The 9111-nt window shown below is 40.9% G+C and overlaps 1 long non-coding RNA gene across 1 annotated transcript; it reads left to right on the forward strand.

The window, feature by feature from the left end:
* Positions 1–3117: 3117 nt before the first annotated feature.
* Positions 3118–6830, forward strand: LOC111098809. The gene is made up of 2 exons (XR_005369621.1): positions 3118–5652; positions 6063–6830. It is a non-coding gene; the product is annotated as an uncharacterized LOC111098809 (long non-coding RNA).
* The last annotated feature ends 2281 nt before the right edge of the window (positions 6831–9111 follow it).

Consider the following 9111-nt stretch of genomic DNA (forward strand, 5'->3'; position numbering starts at 1 on the left):
TTACAAGCTTATTATAGCTTAATCATAAATATACACCAGAAACCAGAGGAAGCCAACAAAACAGCCCTTTATTTTTCCCTTTGGATTATCTATCAGATGATATTGGACCCATACTAGATCCTGGGAAGGGAGTCATGTTTGATAGTCATGGTTTCAGTCCTCTTGCCCATAATTGGCATCAACACAGCCATGTTTCCCAGCCCTGGCCTATGAAACCTGAGTAGAAGTTGGGATTGTGCATGGGCAGGGTAAGGGAAAAGGATTTTCTTGCTTATAAAAGAGACGCCTGGATAAGAACATCTTTTTTAAAAAAAAAATTTATTTAAATTCAATTTAGATAACATATGGTATATTCGTTTTAGGGGTAGAATTTAGTGATTCATCAGTTGCATACAACATCCAATGCTCATTACATCAAGTGCCCTCCTTAATGCCTATCACCCTATTACCCCATCCCTCCACCCTCCTCCCCACCAGCAACCCTCAGTTTGTTCTCTAGAGTAAAGAGTCTCTTATGGTTTGCTTCCCTCTCTGTTTTTGTCTTATTTTATTTTTCCTTCCTTTCCTCTATGTTCATCTGTTTTGTTGCCTAAATGCCACATATGAGTAGAATCATATGGTATTTATCTTTCTGAGTGACTTATTTCACTAGCATAATACCCTCTAGTTCCATCCACATCATTAGAAATGTCAAGATTTCATACTTTTTGACAGTTGAGTAATATTCCATTATATATACCACATCTTCTTTATCCATTCATCTGTTGATGGACATCTGGGCTTCTTCCATATTTTGGCTATTGAGGACAATGCTGCTATAAATATTGGAGTGCAGGTGCCTCTTCAAATCACTATGTTTGTATCCTTTGGATAAATACCTAGTAGTATAATTGCTGGGTTGTAGGGTAGTTCTATTTATAACTTTTTGAGGAAGCTTCTTACTGTTTTCCAGAGTGGCTGCACCAGTTTGCATTTCCATTAATATTGTAAGAGAATTCCAAAACATCTTTATTTGCTGGAGATTTAGAGTCTGTTTCTGAAGCATGAGACTTCTACACCCACTTTGCCACCATATGGGGCTGAATGGTAGAAAGATGGAAAAATCCTTGAGTCCAAGCCTCTGAGGTATCAATCCAGGAGACATCCCACCTTCAGACTTCTTGTTATTTCAGTTTCAGATATTTTTGGTTGGATTTCCTTTGGCTTGAGACACTTTCCTGTTACTTATGACTAAAAGAATTCTAAGTGATATAATGTCAGTTAACTTAGCAGGTTGGCAAAGAGAAGCTCTACTATGTATTAAAGCAATTGAGTGCGGGACTATACAGATAGACTGGTTCGGGCTGGAAGTTTGTTCCATTTTTTTTATTTTTTTTATTTTTATTTTTTTCTTCTTTTATTTATTATTTATGATAGTCACAGAGAGAAAGAGAGAGAGGCAGAGACACAGGCAGAGGGAGAAGCAGGCTCCAAGCACCGGGAGCCCGATGTGGGATTCGATCCCGGGTCTCCAGGATCGCGCCCTGGGCCAAAGGCAGGCGCCAAACCGCTGCGCCACCCAGGGATCCCCTGGAAGCTTGTTCCATGATGACTACCAAATATCTTGCGCTTAACTGTCTTAGCTCAGGCTGCCATAATGCAATACCACAAACTGAGTGGCTAAACAATAGAAATTAATTTTCTCAAATTCTGGATACCTGAAATCCAAGATCAAGGCACTGGCAGGGCCAGTGTCTCATAGGAACTTTCTTCCTGGCTTACAGACAACCACTTTCTCATCATGTCCTCAGATGGCCTTTCTTCAGCGCATGTGCACCCGGGGGTCCCTAACTCCTCTTATGAGGACATCAGTCCTATTGGATTAGAGCCTCATCCTTATGACCTCATCTTAATTACTTCTTTAAAGGTCCCCTCTCCAAATATAGTCACATTGAGGACTAGGGCTTCAACATATGAATTTTTGGGGGATACAATTCAATCTATATCATTAATCACTTATATGCAGGGGAAAGGAGAAGAATATTCTCAAGTGTTCTTGGCTTTTTTTGTGTTCATCCTTCATTTACAAGCTAATAATAGTTATTTATTAAGCCCTTACTACCTCACTTATGTTGTGTTAAGCATTTTATATAGATCAGCAGTTTTCAAAATGTAGTTTGTAACTCCTAGGGATCCCCAAGCCCTTTTATTCAAGGGATATGCAAAGTCAGAATTATTTCCCTAGTAATATTAAGCTCTTATTTGCCTTTTGTACTATGTTGACATTTGCACTGATGATACAAAAGTAATAATAGGTATCCAGGGAGTGGCACCACATTACATGAATAGTCATTATATTTTTGACCACCACCATCATGCACTACAGAAAAAAAGCTGGTTTTTCTTAAGGATGTCATTGATGACACAGTGAAAATTATTGACTTTAGTAAATCTCAACTCTTGAGTCCATATCCTTTGACTATTCTGTGTGATGAAATGGAAAGTTCACATAGAGCACTTCTGCATAATGGGTAGGATGGTTGTCTTGAGGAAAAGCACTTGCACAATTAGTTGTAAGATGAAGTAACTACTTTTTTCATGGAATACCATTTTTAACTTGAAAGAACAACAAACAAAGAAGCTATGATTAGTCCGACTTGGGACTTTTACAGACTTCTTGAAAGTGAACAAACTGAAACTTACTTCAAGGAAAACAAGTGACAGTATTTGTTGCCAAGAATAACATGTGGTCTCTCAGGTGAAAATTAGAATTTTAGAAAAACCTGTGTTTTCTCCTGGAGGTTGATGACTTTAAAATATTTAAAAAGAGTTTTCTGATAAGATAAGAAATAATAATAATGGATATGGTTTTTAACTATTATATAATGAAATGTTGAGTGTATATTTTCCAAATGACCAATATGTGATGTTTAAAAATCATGCATGGGTGAAAGATCTCATCAAACAGAGACAGTAATGAACTTTAATGTAATGGCATATGAAAAGTTCTTTGATATGGTTTTTAGATTCCATATTGCAAATATTTAAGAAAGTGCTGCTTGTCAAGTTTTGGTGTAGTAGCAAAAAAGAATGTCCACAATTATCTGAAAGGCTATTAATATCTATGTAAATCTAGGTTTTTAATGTACTTCAACCAAACCATGTATTGCAGCAGATTAATGTAGAAGATATGAAATGGAGCTGACTTCTGTTTATCCAGACATCAAAAAGGCTTACTGAAATAAAAAGACTAGTGTTATTCTTCCCACTAATACTTCATTTTAGAAATTGTGGTAATTTTTATATAAATGTGTTATTAATGTTGATATGAAATGGGTTGTTATTTTTAAAGGAATTAATAGATATATTTTTAAAATCTTAAGATTTAATACAGTAAATATTGATAAATATAATGTACATAAAGAAAAATCCTTTGGAAGACTCAATTTTTAAGCAAAGGGATCTCAAAACCAAAAAGATTGAGAGTTATTAATATAAGATTTTTTAAAACCCAACTGAAGAGATAGCTGTGTCAGAGTTCTCAGTTGCAGACAAGAGAAACCCCATTCACCAGCCAGTTTACACAGAAAAAGAGTCCATGTAAGGGTATTAGGAGCTCCCCCAAAGCTAGATGATTCCTTTACCACCTTCGTAAAAAGGTGGCTTCCATGCCTTCTCACCCAAGAAAAAGGTGACATACTTTTAGCACTAAAAATGTGTTGGTTCAATTCAGGCATCATATTTCAGAGTCCTCATATCTGGAAGGTAATAAAAAAAAAAAAAAGGAAAGGATGTTTTAAAGTAAATGTCTCCTTGCTTGTGATTGTCAGACATCCAACTATTACAGAAGGAAATTCTGAGATGGTACAAGTGACAGTGGTCACCTGTTTATATTCTGCAGGATACTAAACTAGGGCAAGTAATGGACCTTAAATAAAGCCATAAAGCTGAGAAACAGGTGGCGCCTGGGTGGCTCAGTGGCTGAACTCGGGTTGTGATCCCGGGGTCCTGGGATCAAGTCCCACATCAGCTCCCCACAGGGAGCCTGCTTCTCCCTCTGCCTATGTCTTTGCTTCTGTGTCTCTCATGAATAAATAAATAAAATCTTTTTTTAAAAAGCTGGGAAACATTAAAGGTAGGAAAGAACTGTTATAAATTCCTGATTTAGATTTCTAACACACCTGGAAAGTAGCCTTGCTCTCAAGAATGATAATGACTAAAAATCATGCCTATTTCCATTCTCAGATAGGGAGAGAGAAAAAAATGAGGAAGAACAAATGAAAAATCATGTGGCTATCTTAATTTTTAGCTAAGAATGGGTTAAGTTTCTAGTATCCAATAACCAAAGAGACCCTATTCACCTTTGATTTGATAACTGCTCATTTATTGTGTCCCTGGGAAGGTAAGCTCTGTGAGGGCAGGCACCAGTGTGTCTTGCTCGTCACTATACCCCAAGTGTGTAGAACAATACTTGGCACATGGCAGGTACTCAGTAAACAGCCACTGAAGAAGGGAACAAAAGAGACTTCCTTTGTTTTTCCACTACATGACAGCTATTCTTCATTCTTGAGAAGCCCCAGTAGTTTCATAAGTGTGTGCCTTGGCATGTATAAGCCCCTCACTCCAATACAATAGATAACTGAGTTCTCACTCACTGCACTGGGCCCAGAATCTTCCTTTAAAGAACTTTTGATGGATCAGTGCTTTCTCTCAGTGCTTCTCAGACTTTAATGTGCATATGAATCCCTGGGATCTTGTTAAAATGCAGATTTTGCTTCCAGAGGTCTGGAGCAGGGCCTGAGATCCTGCGTGTCTCAGGTGATGCTGATACCATTGGTCATAGCATTTTGAGGAACAGAGCATCCTGGCACAGCCGATTGTGTCATTGCATATCAGAAGATGGCTCTGTCAACAGACCGAGACTTGGACCAGTTCCCTTAGCGTGTATCAACTTAGCTCTGGCCGTGTTATCCCCGGAGGTGCTTGAGTCCCAGAGTGCACACCTCCCAGCACAGGTAACCTGAGGGCAGGCAGGATTACCTTACAGTTCCACTGAGGTGTGGAAAAGACAAAAGGATGGATGCGGTCTGGGGGCTGATGGGAGGCAAGGTATTTACTTACCTTGCACCGGTAATAGAGGCAAGGTCTCCAAGGATATAATTTTCTTTCTCACTGCTGGAGACCGCTGAGCACATTCTCATTCTCACATCTAGTGGAGATATTTCATAAATCTGCAGGGTAATCATTTAGAATTTAAGTTCTTTCTCACTAAAACATGTTCGTAGAAGATATGAAACTTAGCAAAATGCAAAGGCTTTTTGTTTTTCCACATCACAAATGTGCTTCTTCAGCAACTAACAACTTTCAAATGATCTGTCACATTTTGCATAATTAAATCACAGTGTCAATGGCAGTGAATCATTGCAGGAACAGTTGGACAGCGCAAATAGAAGATGAAGCATGGAGGGAAGGATTTCTTGGTTAGTAAGTATCTCTCACACTGGGCTAACTATTCCAGACCAGCAAAAGGAAATAGAAGGAAATAAACTCTCAATTCAGATCCACCAAAGAACATTTCTGGAGCACCAACCAAAGTGATCCCTGCCCTCAAGGAGCCCCCGGTCTTATGAAGGACAAAATGTCAACAACAAAAAAGAGTTCAGCCATGGAATGGTGAGATCACTATCTAGACGATGATAGGATAATTACAGGATGGCTATAATAAGGGTCACTTGATGGAGTCATTTTATTTATTTTTTAAAAAGATTTTATTTATTCTTGAGAGATGCAGAGACAGAGGTAGAGACATAGGCAGAGGGAGAAGCAGGCCCCCTGCGGGGAGCCTTATGCGGGTCTTGATCCCAGGAGCCCAGGATCACGCCCTGAGCCAAAGGCAGACCCTCAACCACTGAGCCACCCAGGCATCCCGACGGAGTCATTTTAAATAAATATTTTCATGTCTACTTTCTTAACAATGGGTTCTCCATCTCTCAGATCTGTCTTCCCTCCAAGGTTCTAAATTCAGTTTCAGTTCCCCATCATATCATTACCACTCTGTTTTTCTGTGCTGCACGCTCAATAAGCATCACCAGGACTTCCTCACTCTTCAGACAAGTGTGGTGATTCACAACATATAAGAACACTGGATCCTGACTTTCTGGGTTTGTGTGACCTTGGGTAAGTCATCTAATTACAATGTACCTCAGTTTCCTCATCTGAAAAATGGGGATAATCATGGTACCATTTCGGAGGGTTGTTGTGAAGATGAAGTGAGCTTAGAAAGGTGTGTAAAATGTGTAGAGTAGTAGGGGCTCATAATCACTACATGGGTGTTTGCTCCCATTGCAAGCACTGCTCCTTGTTCTCACAGCTCCTCTCCAGCTGTACGGCTTCCCTTGCTCCAGATCGACGGCAGTCAGTCTGCTCTGCCTGCCTTCACGAGGTACAGTCCTGGACACCCTTGGAGTTAGTCTTCTCTACTCCCACTGCTAGGACGTCAAGTGTTAGAGAAGATGGAGTCAGGACCCCTCTTGGTGTGTCTGTCAGGCTCACTATGCTCCCCATTCTTTGGAACTGCGCCTAATACATGGGGTGAGCTGCCAGCCACTGTGGGCCCCTGTGCCCTGGCTGCAGCTGATTGGTCTAGGAACAGTCTACTGGCCCCTGTCGGCCCATTCTTCTCTCTCCCAGGAAGTTGACCTTCAAAGGGAGCTCTTGTGTGTTGAGCCTAGAGTGGCAGAACTTTGGGGAGAGGGCCCCTGACTCTCACTAGCATTGCCCGGGCTTCCTCACTTCTCTTGCCCCCTGTTGATTCACCCCCACGTCTTCCAATAAACTCCTGCTCTCTCATACGTTGGCCAGGGTGTGTTTCTACCTTTCACAAACCAAAGGAATCTCAAATGAGGCAGCCAAGAAACATTGACCATGAAGTCTTCTCCAAAGTCACGCTATTTAATCTCAGATGGTCCATCATTAGGGCTGAGCACTTACTTATTCACCACCTTAGTCACTCCCTGGGGAACTCCCCACAGCAGCAGCAGCGGTTTGGAATTCCTCCACTTGGACTCAACACATGGCCTCTTCCTCACCTTCGTCCTTCAGTGTGCAGTGGTTCTCAACCCTGGCCACACACTGGAGTCCTCTGGGGAGCCTGCAAAATATGGGTGCCTGGGTCCCAGCCCCAGCAATCTGGGTGGAACAGGTTGGAAAGGACCCTTGGAGATTCTGATTGGCACCTACCCAGGTTGAGAACCCCCCTCAAGCTCCTTCAGCAGACCTCCCCTCCCTCACATATTCGCTTCCTCCAATCCTCTTCTCCCTGCTTCTGGGCTTACGTGTCCCTGCCCTAGACTAAGGCCCCCACTGGAGAAGGTGGCCGATCCCTGCACCATCTTAGTGACCTCACTCCTGTTCATTCCTGCTCCTCCAGGCAAGCTCCTCAGAGGAACGGTCTACAGTCTGCAGGCTCCATCCCGCGCTAAACCAAATTAGGGAGACCAAAGAATACATTTATCTTCCTAGGCATCACCTGACTCAATGATTGCAATTAAGAGTTTTTAGTGAGTGGAAATGCGTGGTAACAATAACAGCAAACTAGATAGAGTGAGAACTACAGTAACATCAGGCAGTGTACTGTGAACTTTCTGGACATAAAAATATTATCTAATTCCCAGGCTGTCTGAGACAGGAGCTATTCCTGCCCCTTTACAAACGAAGAGACTTAGTTGTGGCCAGGCCAAGGAGCTTGCCAAGGACCTAGAGCTGGAACACAGCACAGCTGGGATTCAAGGAGATTAATAATAAACATTTAGGCATTGTTTTTTATTTAAGAAGCACATACATGCATGTTGTGTTCTAACTTAAATAGTTCTCTACATATGGTTAACTCTGAGTTTGATTTTTGAATGACAGTCTGACCAGAATTTTAAGATTAAGACAAAAATTAAAACAGCTGCCATCCTTTGGCCTAGAACCACTTATTCTGTAGTAATAGCTTTTTTTTTTTTTTTTAATGAGAAAGAGAATGTAGGAGGGTAATTGACAGCATTTTATAGTCTGTGTGAAGGCCAACAATTGTCTAATCTACCCATGTCATATGCTAATATCGATTAAATTTAATGCTGAGATTTTTCAGCAAATGAAAAAAAAATCAATCTGTTCATATCAGCCTAAGAGGGAACATTTATGGAATTCTTGCTGTTTGTAATCGACTGCTGTTAGAACACTGTAATGCAGTTGCTCTCTGTGATTATTTTCTGCTTTCCTTAAGAAATGGCAAGTTACAGTAGCGCTCACTAGGAGCACTATTTACCGAGTCCGTCTGTAGAGCCTAGGGTGGAATTACCAGATGAGCCCCAGCAGGTTGAGGGAGGCTACTGCCGCTCCCACCATCATAACTAGTTCACCCAAGTGACAAACAAGCCCTTGCTACCACCTCGCTACAAAAAGCAATTGACTGCTGCTCAATTAGGCAGAAATGAGGCTGTCACTCACTGAGGTAGAGACGTGAGAATTGCCTTATCTGGTTCTCAATAGCAATTTGGGTTTTTGGAAGTTATTTTACAGTTGTAATTACAAAGGGAAATGAAGTCTGCTTTTGCAATGTTACCAGGTGCTCTTCCTTCCATTATAACCTTGATGAATAGCCCCCCAGAGCAAACTCACTGGCTGTTCTACTAACTGGTTTTATTACGCAAATACAGTGAAAAAAAAAAAACACCATTCAATTGAGGCAGCATCTTAAGATCTAGGGAGGTAGCTGAATGTCCTATTTCAAATATTTAGGTGAATGATATAAACTATAGTTAAAGTAAAAAACTCCTTTTAGGCCAAGAAAACCACATCCTAATCTAGACTTTGTATTTAAAAATTAGATTTCATTAAATAGGATAAACATATGGCCGATATTTGAACTTGTCTATGGGCTTGTTTCTGGTCCCAGAGAATCACCAGAGATAAATGCAATCCCATGGCCAACACCAGAACTTTTCCAGAGGTCTGTTTGTCTCTCTTATGTTCAGACCTCAGGGTAGGTCCCCTCACTTTCCTGGGCTCCACTTTTCACTCGGAGTGTTCTAAGATGCAATAACTTCTAAGGAGGACTGTTGAGCAAAACGCTATAAAAACCAAGCA

This window comes from Canis lupus, chromosome 14 (genome assembly GCF_011100685.1).
Source record: "Canis lupus familiaris isolate Mischka breed German Shepherd chromosome 14, alternate assembly UU_Cfam_GSD_1.0, whole genome shotgun sequence".
NCBI lineage: Eukaryota > Metazoa > Chordata > Mammalia > Carnivora > Canidae > Canis > Canis lupus.